Here is a 12156-nt window from a genome sequence, read left to right as displayed (position 1 = left end):
ACCTCTTGCAAAATAGAAAAAGTATTAAAAACAAACTTCAGCAAAACTGGAGGACATCACTTTATTTAGAAGAAACATGTAACTAAGTATTATCTTAAAACAGACTCAACACTTCAATTCTACACTTCTATAAACGTACCAGATGTAGGAACACAACTTTTTCCTTGCTGTTATTTGCCCATATCACTTAGTCTGCTGGGGTTTTCCAAGAACCAAATCCCTTATTTAGTCAGGTAACAAGTTTTCCTTCATGAAATTACGCAAGAAACGCCAGAGTCAGGATGACCTGAACATATGTAAAGCATGCCACCTTTTAAAATACTTTAATAAAAGTGGTACCAATTGTATTACAGGCATTATTTGATTACATAGATCTATTTTTCTAACACTGCTTTTCTGAAACTGCTCAAGTTTGTGTGAATTGGACACAAAGCAATGACAGACAAAGTATTTATCAGACAATGCACTTGTCAAGTTAAAACTTGGGTCTCTTCTCCTGAGCAAAGAGGATTCCTGGAGAATGTATTTGTGGGAATTCATCTAACAGCATTTGCAGACGGGCACTTGGGAGAGGAAAACTACCACTTTTCCATTTTCATGTTGTCACATCTGCCACTGTCTTTTCTCTCTACTCTTAGCATAACTCTGTTGACTCTCCCCTGTTTGTGCACTCTCTCCTCATATTTATTCAGCATCTCTTTCACACCTTTCACTTTCTCTGTTTCTCTTCTTCAATGTTTTCGAAATGTTGCCTAATCCAGGTCTCCTCTGGCATGGAGAGGAATTGAACAGCAACGTGGATGATGAAGAAAAGCCTGAATACAGTATAGTCCAAAGGAAGCCCCACATGAATCTAGGAAGATGCCTATAGGAAGCATGACACCAGAAGTGTCATATACATTATTGGTGAATGGTGAACATAGTATAGTTGTGCTCATCTGCCCTGTTCTCAGTTTCAGCAGCTCATCTGGCTGGCAGCATATTTTGTGAGACTTTTCAGCTGGGTTTAAAAAAAAATATCCATAAAATGCCCCCAACACCACTACTGTTCATTGGAAGAACAGCAAAAACATTCCTATTTTTTAGGGACATAGAATCAGACTTGCACTCAACACACAGCGCAAGAGGAGCAGAAGGGACAAGAGTGATGAGGTTTTCTGACAGTGAGACACAGACCAAAACTCAGTAATTTCATTTGGAAGAGAAGGACTTGTGTAGAGGAAAGGATTTCAGCAAATTATCTTGCAAAACCGAACCAAGGCTGAGACTGGCTATAGGTCAAAGGCTAAAAACTGATTGTATTTCCAAAATAGAATACCATGTTATAGTCCACTGAAATCCCTACTAGTCTAACACTGTTATGAAATATCCCTGGAGAGATCAGTACATTTTATTTCTGAGGAATATTTGTCATTTGATGTATATGTAGTATAATCAGGAATAAACTTTATAATCCCTAAATCATATTTTTGTAACTACTTCAACTCTCAAATGAGATGAAACTATTCCGGTGATTAAAGGACCATGGGCATTAGGCTACCTCAGAGCACACAGCAGTGATATTGCACATCACCTGTGCAGCACGGAGCAGAGCTCTGTATCAATTCACTATAGTTTGATGCAGATCCAAGTTTGGGACCAAGTCCTGAGCTCTGCAGATAGCAGCCACCAGCATACAAATTAAGGCTAGCAAGACACACTGCAGTTTCTCTAGTCTTTTAAACCATTCATCTGTAAAACAGGACTACCCAGTCTGTAAACTACAGCAACAGGAGTTACTTTACGAAGACAGAACAGAGAAAACAGTACCTGAAAAAAGTGTTTATTTAACCAGTAATTTACACGAGACCACTGCTCTGTTAATGAGAGGTGACTGAACAACATGCTAAGTACAGGGGAGAGAGAGTTTCAGTGTCTCTGGTTCCCCCTTAAACAACTTGGGAAGCAACTGCCACACAGAATTAGGTTGTAAGCACAATCCCTTGTCAGTACAAGCCCTTACAGATCCCTCAACACATAACCTTAGTAACTTCTCAAAAAGAATTCATTTCTTTCAGAAGTCTGACTGAAACAACATTTAAGGAGAGGAAACAAAGACTCATTATTCATCTCATAACTGTCTATTTTCTACACTTTCCTAGCTTTTTGAAGAGTAAGATTTATATTGGGAAAAATTACTCATGGCATATGCATTGCTAGAAATGGCCTTTTAATAAATTCACCAGTGACTGACATTCTTCTGTAATTACAAGGACAAGGCCCATATATAGGTCCACACATCTGAATAAATGGATGGTTAGATGGATATATAATTTGATGGCAATTTTATTTATATAGGGAAATAAATTACTCCATACATTGCACCATACAAACTATACGTAATTATCATAAATGCTTAGAATCCAATATTCAACTCATTTCATAGTTTGTAACTTGTGCTAGCTTTTACTCATCTATTTATACCTTGACTATAAAATATATTATTTCCATTATATTTCCATGGGTGTGCATATATATGTATACATACACAGTATTGTGGATTCTGTGAAATACATCTAATAGTTCACCTTTTACTTGCTGGTTTCAAAAATACTTCTTTAAAATAACCCAAATGAAGCAAATTTATATGAGACATAAAACCATCAAACTGTTTTTATCAGTAACTTTACTATTTACAAAATGCACATATATATTAATTCTACAAAACTTCTAATAATTATTAATTAATTCTAATAAACTAAACGTAACAAAAAGAATCTTCAGCAGAAGTATCAGAATTTGTACATATTCACCAGAAGTATTAACAGTAGTTCAGCAGTTACATTACAATAATAGCTAACATTTTCTTTTTCACCCAACAAGAACCAGTTTTTGATTGGCCACCACCATTATTTTTGTATATGGATCTTGTTCTTTTTATGTCGAACTATTTTGCAGCTTGTTTGCTGGCCCCTAGTCTACCAGTGCACATCTTTGCAGTGAATATATCAAGTAAATCACAGAGCCTCTACATGCTCGTCCTTCTTGTTGGTGCTACTTCTGTTGCCCAGAATGTAACTGCAACAAAAGTTGACTCTTGGAGCAGATATATATGACGTCACTCTGATGCAATCACTGAGCATTATAAAATGATAATTTCTCTTCTACAACATTGTTTATAATTACTGGGAAAAATTGTAACTGTCCAAAGTGTATATTCAGAACATTCGTATTCCTGAGTTCTTATATTACTGCTGTTTTAATTTCTATCTATTTAGAACTGACAACTTTCAAAAGCTTCAGTAAAATCAGTGAATCAATAGGATGTTACTGGTGTCAGTTTTGCCTAATGAAAATTATTGCACAGATAAATGGAAAATATACTTATAAATTCTGCATTCTATAATTCTACTCTTATGTAGACTTCTCGCTCTAACTTGCCACTTTATGAATCACAGCTGAATAGGTAAATTATGAAGAAGAGAAAGGTGAAATAGTATCAGAAGAAAGGGTCAAAACAAAGAGAAATATAGCTAAACCACTGAACTCTCTACCAAATATTACAGGGATTTTTGCAAGATTTTGCAATATAATTAGTAACTGTAAGTTGTAAAATGCAATTTGTAAATGGTAATATAATTTTGCAACATTTTGCAATATGTAAACTTTTAAATAGGTTCAAAAAATGCCATTGGATAAATTCACAAGCAGAATACCAAGGGACTGTAACTGTCAAACACAAGGCTAGAATCTCTGCCTTACAGATATTTGGAGTGGAGTGACTGCAAGATCCACAGCCTCATCCTCTAAATCAACCACACTGAAGATCACAGCTGGTGGGCATTTAATTTCTGTTTTAAAGTTACATAGCTGTTCCACAAAGTCAGCCTTGAAGTAAAACTCTATTGAGATCAATCCCATTCAACTGGGAGGCATGAACTCCAATATCCTAGTTGAACTGAGTAAGTTGAATTAAATAAATGCTAATATACCAAGGCACACATTTTAGCCTTTTCTTCCTAAAGCTAAGCAACACCTAATAGTGCTAATAAACAGCACAAAGTCAGAATTTCAGTTACATACACTTATTTTGCTCATATATCATTAGCCAATTGAGTAGATGCAATACAAGGAAGGGATACGTGTGGGAAGGGGAGGGGGAGGCCTGGGTTATTTAATTCTACTTGTTCCATGAGTGGAACTCCTATTGACAGTTGTCGGAATAAGTAAGATATGGCCCATTGCATTTCAGCTCAGCAATCAACTAATATTGCAGTCATAGTAACTAATAACCTGATCTTCTTGTCACAGTACTGTGGTTTTTGCCAAGAATAATTTTTCAAAATGCAAGTAGTGACAATTTCTAGCTCTCTTTTCATTTAATCAGAATTTTAAATATAGTAATGGACTAGTCAGAAGTGTGTTTCTTTTCCCTTAGGAATATATCAGAGGTACTATGGAGGAGAAGAAAGAAAAGAAAATGAAAAAAAAAAAAAAGATAATGGCTATGGAGAAAAAAAATACGTCAGTGCTGATCAGTCATGCTGCCTAACAGAGATGGTGAAAGATCTCCAGAGGAGGGATTGAGAAGGCGGTATTAGCTCTTTAATTTTGAGTGCATTAGTCAAGCTAATGATCAATCCTTAAAGAGTGAACTGATTGAAGTCCTCCTCTAGGTCTAGAATGCAGAAAGCAAAGAATTTATAGTCCAAACAGCTGATTCACATTTTTATCAATTTGTATTCTTGTGTCTCACTATCTTCCTGAATGAGCATGAATCAATATATTCAATCATATTTACATCCTCTATAGTCCATTACAATTTCCACTAACATCCACTAAAAGATGGTCTTAACTCCCACCGAGGATAAACAAATTGCAAAAAAGATTGAGGTGTGTTTTAGTGCCTGAAGTACTAAAGTACCTTTCTGAAGGAAATTATGAATTTACCAACACGTTGTACTCTTAAAATTTAGCACATTCTTGGAAGAATAGTCCTCATATTAAGACCTACCAATTAAATTAATAAAAAGCAAAGACTCTGGATGAAATACAGTTATTACAACAGCAGATAAGTAATGGAGTAAGGACCACTGCTACTGGAAACATTCACTTGTTGATATGTAGTGCTTATTCAGAAATAGAGACATACATACCAAAGGCCATCAACAATATTAAGATTCAGGTCAGAATATTCAAGATTAAAAAATATAATTTTTCAGGAGTACAGCTGTGAGCTAATGTTTTTCCCTTTTTTTAATTCAATTGCTTTAATGTGGCAGTCTTAAAGCTCTGTAGGGCAGGGACTATCTAAGGGCAATACTGTAGGGCAGGGACTATCTAAGGGCATTACTCAAATAAATAGACAGCAATAACTTTGAGATTGAAAAATTCAATAACTTCAGAAAAGGGATTCAGGCCATTTAGTAAATATCCTAAATGAACTGAAGAGTTTTACTTAGAATTTAACATATTTTCAGTGATTTTAAGTGCATTTTTTTTATATAACTTTGATGCTGTTGTAATCTTCCCTCTCAGAAAAAAAACTTTGGCTTAGTAGAAAAGATTTTAAAGGCTTATTTCAAGCTTTTATAAGGGTGGAATATACTGAATTAATCTCTACACAATAAGCTTTTTCTCAATAGCAGCTTTTACAAAACTATCATTTGTAGATTCCCTTAATGGATGAACTGAAGGATTTACTTCAAATGGTACATTTGTTGCTGACAAAGCAACTTCAGGCAAAGTACATTTAACCATTGGTTGGCTATGGAGAACAGCAGTATACACTCACAGCAAACTTGACTGAATATTCAAGATTATGATTTAACTTCATGCTTAAATAATTGCCACTTCCAACCTCTCAACTAAGTCAGCTCAGAGAGGAATCATATAGAACATATTTTTCATCTGGCAAATAATTTACCAAGTAGGGCATCCCAATCCACTTGTTTTATCCTTGTATCATGAGGCAGATTATTTCCTTTAATATTCCCAGATTTTTTCAAAAAAGCTCATTTTGAGGAGAAATATTGTCTAGATCCTTCAAAAGAAATAATGTCATTGACCACATGTCCCGCTGTTCTGTGAATGAAACAGTTACCTTCGTGTATAAATGAACAAATTAATCTGTCTTTTCAGGTAAACAGACTGGGAACATATGCTTTAAAATTTTTTTACAAATATCTACATCTCTATGATGTAAGAGAATTTAACTTTCTCAACCCTTGCACCTGCAAAGAGATTTGCTGGTGTGACTATCTCTGCTGGTTACCCTGAATGGATAATGGTAACCAGAATTAGCACAATTTCTTCCATAACTAGAGCCTTACGGTCACTGAAACTATGTGATTCACAAAGTCAGCTAGATATTGCACGCTACAGGTAGAAATGGAATGGAACTGGTCCTGTAACGTCAAGCAACAGATTCCTGCTGTGAGGTGCTCAGAGCAGCTGATGTAGTGCTAGCCTAGAGCCTTGCAACACTGATACTAAAATACGGCTTGTGAAAAGGAAATACAAGAAACAAAAGATGGAGCCTTCACTGACTTTCATTCTCATTTAAAACACAAGAAGCCACTAAACCTATATTGTTGGTTAGAAGTGAGAGAAAGCACAGGGGTATCAAATAAGTAACTTAGTCCATTATTTTTTGAGATACTAATTAATAGCCTAAGACAGAGCAGCTCCTATGGACTCAGGTTCCATTGCAGTACTGAAATACTTGAAAACACCCAGGAACAGTCTTGTCCAGCTTGCAAACATAACCAAAACTGCATACTGAAAGCTGCCCAAGAACAGGCTATGCTGACCATTCCTTACCTTGGGATCACCTGGAAATGGAAGAATTTCATTTGCTTGTTGGGCTGTTGCTAAACTCCATTCACACTTCCATGACACACAGCTCTGTGAGCACCAGCACCTAGTCAGGCATTTGCTCCTTTCTTCTTCCTCAGGCTCCACAACACAAAGATACACACATGCATGTTCCTATCACAAATACTTCTGTGGCACACTTTAAGGGTCACACAGATATTTGGTGAGATGAAATGATGAAAATCTTTCTCTTGCAAGTGACATGATCACAATTCAAACTATTTCCTTTTTGTCCACATTTTGAAGATATGTTTGTCCCTGCTTTAGGTCCAGAAACCACAGAAATATTTGTTGCATTACTGGAGTAGTGCACTGGAAACTCAGTATGGTCCAAGGTGTTTATTTACAACAGCAGTCAGTAAGCTTGGGCTTAATGAACCCCTTTTTAGCTAACATTATTCATATCAGAATGTGCACTTTTTAAAAGTAAGAGCTTTTTCTCAAGAAGGACTGTGTTTACCATTATATCATCATTGAAATACCTTTACTATTTCCAGAGCTCTCATGCAAACATATGTTGTTATAATGCTACTTACCCTTAATGAGATTTCCTTTAGTTTTGTGAATGTAGCAATAACCTGTATTTGTCATTTGGTCTTGCTGAATCAAAGATGCTCAAAGCAATTGCCAGCTATATAAAACTGATTTACTTTATATATTACTGAAACTCTGTCTCTTCTAAGTCAAAAGTTCTCAAGAGGTTAAAGCCTTTTAAAAGGGCATTATACAGCCTAAAACAAACTAAAAACCACATATGGAATTGAACCTGCACAGATAAATATCCTCCTGAAATGAAGTATATTTTCTAAAATATAAAGGCATTTAAAAATGTAGTAAGACCATAACTGGAATAAAATATTGTGATTTTATCCAGTACAACTTAAAAATGTTCTCCACAAGAAGTTTAAAATTTTTGTTTTATTTGGCTTTGGAAAATACCTTTTAATCTTGTAATTTCCATCTAGATTTTATTTGACTTATTTTCTTCTCCGCATAAATAGAGAGCTGTGTTTACAAGGAACGGAACAGCTGTCATGACTGAATTATCACGCTGTATTTATTTCCTGTTTCACTCTAAATATCCTTCTTCCACTACCTTGAGCCAAGTGGCAGGTACTTATGGAGAAAATTTTGTAAGATTTGTCAGAATTATTTACAACACCTATTCAGTAACTTTGAACTACTTCTACAGAGGAGATCTGCTGAGGGGCTGGAACTGTGAGCATTTCACTGGTTATTTTCAGCTGACAGTAAACCTCTGCTTCAGCTACCAAAGGGCTAGATCTCTTTCAAGGAAGTGTTTAGTGCAGCTTATAATTATTCAGCACTGAGAGATGCAGCAGTCCTACAAAGAGCTTGTTAAACAAGCTTATTCATTGACATGGGGCCATAGGTAATTAAGCTCATAGGAAAGCAGCACATACATATGTCTGATTTCTCTGTGCTTTCCAACTTTCCATCAGCCCAGAACCTTTTATATGGGAAATTGACAGTCATTGCCCCAAACCAATTTTTCATAGTTTTTGAAGGCTGTCCCTACTGTCTATCCCTTTTCTAAGGAGTCTGCTCTCAGAACTCCATAAATAAAACCTGCCGTGTTATGTTTCTGCCTTTTCCCCAACCCAACTGCATATAGTTTTAGAAAGAGCATGTATAGAAACGAGTATGTGTCCATAGATTTAAAAAATGCTATCTTATGCTCAGATAAAAGGCTATAGTGTGGAGCAACAGAGGAGCAGACGAAAGGAAAGTAAGAGGACCTGAGAAAAATACTTCATACTCTGCTAAAGGGTTTGAATTCTACAGCCAGTTCCAGCTGACTGTTGCACTATAAACAAAGATTCAAGGTGTCATCAGCTTACACATTTGCGTGTACTTCTATGTGCACACACAACTTTATAGAACAATACAGGGGTTCCAATCAACTCAAATGAAGTAATAATATACAGGGGAAAAAAAAAAGGGGGGGGGGTATCTCCTACTGTAAGAAATTGGATCTGACCACTGAAAAAACTCAGGCTTATGAAGAAAAAGTAGTTTTGCTAGACTAATGCCTGAGATTTAATTCTTAAGCAGCACAAATGGTTCCACAGAGCTGTGAAACAGGCCAGGCTCTTCCTTCATCCTTGGTTAGTTTATTGGACATGCCCTGTGAGATACTTCGTACTTGGATCTCTCTGTTGGCCTTAGCTTTGATTTTGCTTTTTGCTTTTTTCATCTCTGTGCCTGTGAAGAATTGCAGAAGGTCCTTCTGCTATAGGTGTGGGACCATTTTATTATACTGTTTAATAGGATGTACGTCATAACAGAAAGATGAGCTAGGACGATGCTCCTAACCCACCCTCTGTTAGTTGCTATCCCTAACCTGACTTCAGAGATATTCAAGAAGGCATTTTCTCAGCTGATATTGAAATCTGTCTGAAGGGTGGGGAAGAAGAGAACACCACAGACAGGATTCAGTTTTAGGTGGCAGGTTGAAGCCAAGGTCTTCCTCTGTTTGGATGTGTAAGCAATGGGTCAGTAAATTCATCTGGACAAAATCCAGGGCTCAAGCAAGGGCTTAAAATACAAAGCATGGGTATTTTTTTATGAATTGCAGAAGCTCTGTACTGAACCTTTGGTCCTAAGCCTGCAAGACTTTGTACCTTGTAGAACCAGGCATCATTAAATTTTCTATTTTATAAGCCAAATCTCAGGAACTATTATATCCTGTAAAGCATGCAACTTCCTTCTGGGACTTAGTTAATAAAAGTAATCTGTATTCAGATGGTTTTCTCACTGCTTTACTCTATGCATTAATTGTCATTGCTCTATACTATAGCAATTACTTTTATCCATACACAATCCATATGTAAGAAACTTACTCAAGGAATTCCAACTTTGTGATGTATGAAATTGTGTGTTCAGGCTCAGCAGGAGTGGGCCATTCTGCTTATGATCTAAACTATTATTTGTAATCTACTAATGAGTTCAGTTAACTCAGTTCCAGACTCCCAACAGTGGTAGCTCTGTGCAGGACAAAGAACCTGTATTAATTGGTGGGAATGAGGACAAATGTAAGCACGCAGCTAATTCCAGCCTCCGTTGCCATTTGACTCAATGATACACTGCTTTTGTTCCTTGAGGATTAGCTTCCCAGAAGCTAAAGAGACCTTTGTGTGTTTACCTTTAAATGTTTTGTACAGATTTAGACGACAGAATGCTGGTCATGCTGTTTAAAATGTGATTATTTTTGCAGTTTGCCATGCAAAAGAGTTTACTATGAAAGTACGGGTAGCAACCACATTGCCTCTCTACCACACAATAAGTATCTTAATTTTAAAATCATTTTTAATGGGGAAGTGTCAATATTTAAAACAGCACTATATATAATACTGTCCAACTAAGAAGCAGAGGCTTACCCTATGTTTGTTATAAATTTAACAAAGACCACCAGGTTCAAAAGATGCATCATTCTAAGTCTGAATTTCACGGAGCCTGCATTATTAGTCCAAAGAAGGCTATGGTCTGACCTGCTGGAGGGCAGCTCTACGGCAAAGGACCTGGGCGTGCTGGTGCACAGCAAGGTGCCCGTGATCCAGCAGTGTGCCCTTGGGGCCAAGAAGGCCGACGGCACCCTGGGGGGCATGAGGAGGAGCGAGGCCAGCAGGGGAGGGAGCTGATCCTCCCCCTCTGCTCTGCCCTGGTGAGGCTCATCTGGAGCGCTGTGCCCGGTGCTGGGCTCCCCGGTTCGGGAGAGACAGGGAACTGCTGCAGAGGGGCCGGCGGAGGCTACAGAGATGGTGGGGGGAGTGGGGCATCTCCCTGGTGAGGAAAGGCTGAGGGAGCCGGGCCTGTTCAGCCTGGAGAAGAGAAGGCTGAGAGGGATCTTGCTGATGCATACAATTATCTTAATGGTGGAGTGCCAGGAGGATGGGGCCGGGCTCTTTTCAGTGGTGCTCAGTGACAAGACAAGGGGCATAGGGGACGAACTGCAACACAAGAAGTTCCTCCTGAATACGGGGAAGCACTTCTTTACCCTGAGGGTGACAGCGCTGGGACAGGCTGCCCAGAGAGGCTGTGGGGTCTCCTTCTCTGGAGAAGATTCAAAACCCACCTGGATGTGATTCTGTGCAACCTGCTCTAGGTGAGCCTGATTTAGCAGGGGGTTGGACTAGATGATCTCCAGAGGTCCCTTCCAGCCCTGACCTTTCTGTGATTCTGTGAAGAGAAACTAAAAGCAAAACAAAATACTATAAACCAAAATTAAGAATATGGAGTATAAAATGTAAACCACTAAAAATAAAAGAATAAAAGTTGAAAAGTAGGTTTCATTAAAGTTATCTCCTTTTTAACTATTACTTATAGCATAAGTAACATGGGCAAGAAAATTTGTTTTATATGTCTGCATACATATGCTTCAGAAATATAGCTGTACTTATGGAATCATATACATAAACCATATGCACATTTATACAAGGAGTGCTCCCAAAATCTGGTAGGTTTACAAACTCTTTGTTGCATTGGAGAACAGAAGTATTCAATAAATTAGAGCAAAAGAAGATACCTGTCTTAGGCATTTCCCTTCTGACAGTACAGTGAAAAAACAGATTATTCTGCAAAATATTGGATGCAATAAATAAATAAGATTAATCACTTTTATGCATCAAGCTAGGGAAGAGCAAAAGCTTTATCTGTATACTGAAGTAGAATTCTTGAAAATAGTCACCATTATGAGGTCATAATGCCTGTAAGATTAAGAAAATAGCCTAGAGGACTATGAAAATCCTCCAAACCACTATAAAATTATGTTTATTTTCATTTGGGCAGTTTAATATTCCTGCTGTCAAGTCCTATGAGGGTAATTAGCTTATTTAAAGATTTTTTTACAGCAAAAATAATCACAGAATCATTTAGATTGGAAAAGACCCTTAAGATTGTCAAGTCCAACCGTTAACCCAGGACTGCCAAGTCCATCACTAAACTATGTCCCTAAACACCACATCTATACAATTTTTAAAAAACTCCAGGGATGGTGATCCCACCACCTCCCTGGGCAGCCTGTTCCAAAGCTTGGCCACTCTTTCAATGAAATTTTTCCTAACATCCAACCTAAACCCCTCATGGTGCAACTTGCAATTGTTTCCTCTTGTCCTGTCTCTTGTTATCTGGGAGAGAAGACCAACCCCCACCTGCCTACAACCTCCTTGCAGGCAGTTGTAGAGAGCAGTAAGGTCCCCCTTGAGTCTCCTCCAGACTAAACCCCAGTTCTCTCAGCTGCTCCTCATAACACTGGTGCTCCAGACCCTTCACCATCGACAT

At 37.6% G+C, this 12156-nt stretch overlaps 1 protein-coding gene across 6 annotated transcripts in view; it reads right to left on the bottom strand.

Annotated features, from left to right (window-relative positions):
- PDE1A (phosphodiesterase 1A) overlaps nucleotides 1-12156 on the bottom strand; it is a 225990-nt gene that overhangs the window by 46474 nt on the left and 167360 nt on the right. The gene's annotated exons all lie outside the window — the stretch shown is intronic.

Source organism: Falco punctatus (genome assembly GCF_963210335.1).
Source record: "Falco punctatus genome assembly, chromosome: 8".
Taxonomy (NCBI): Eukaryota; Metazoa; Chordata; class Aves; order Falconiformes; family Falconidae; genus Falco; species Falco punctatus.
Note: the sequence above shows the minus strand (reverse complement) of the source record. Positions and strands in the feature narration are given on the sequence as shown.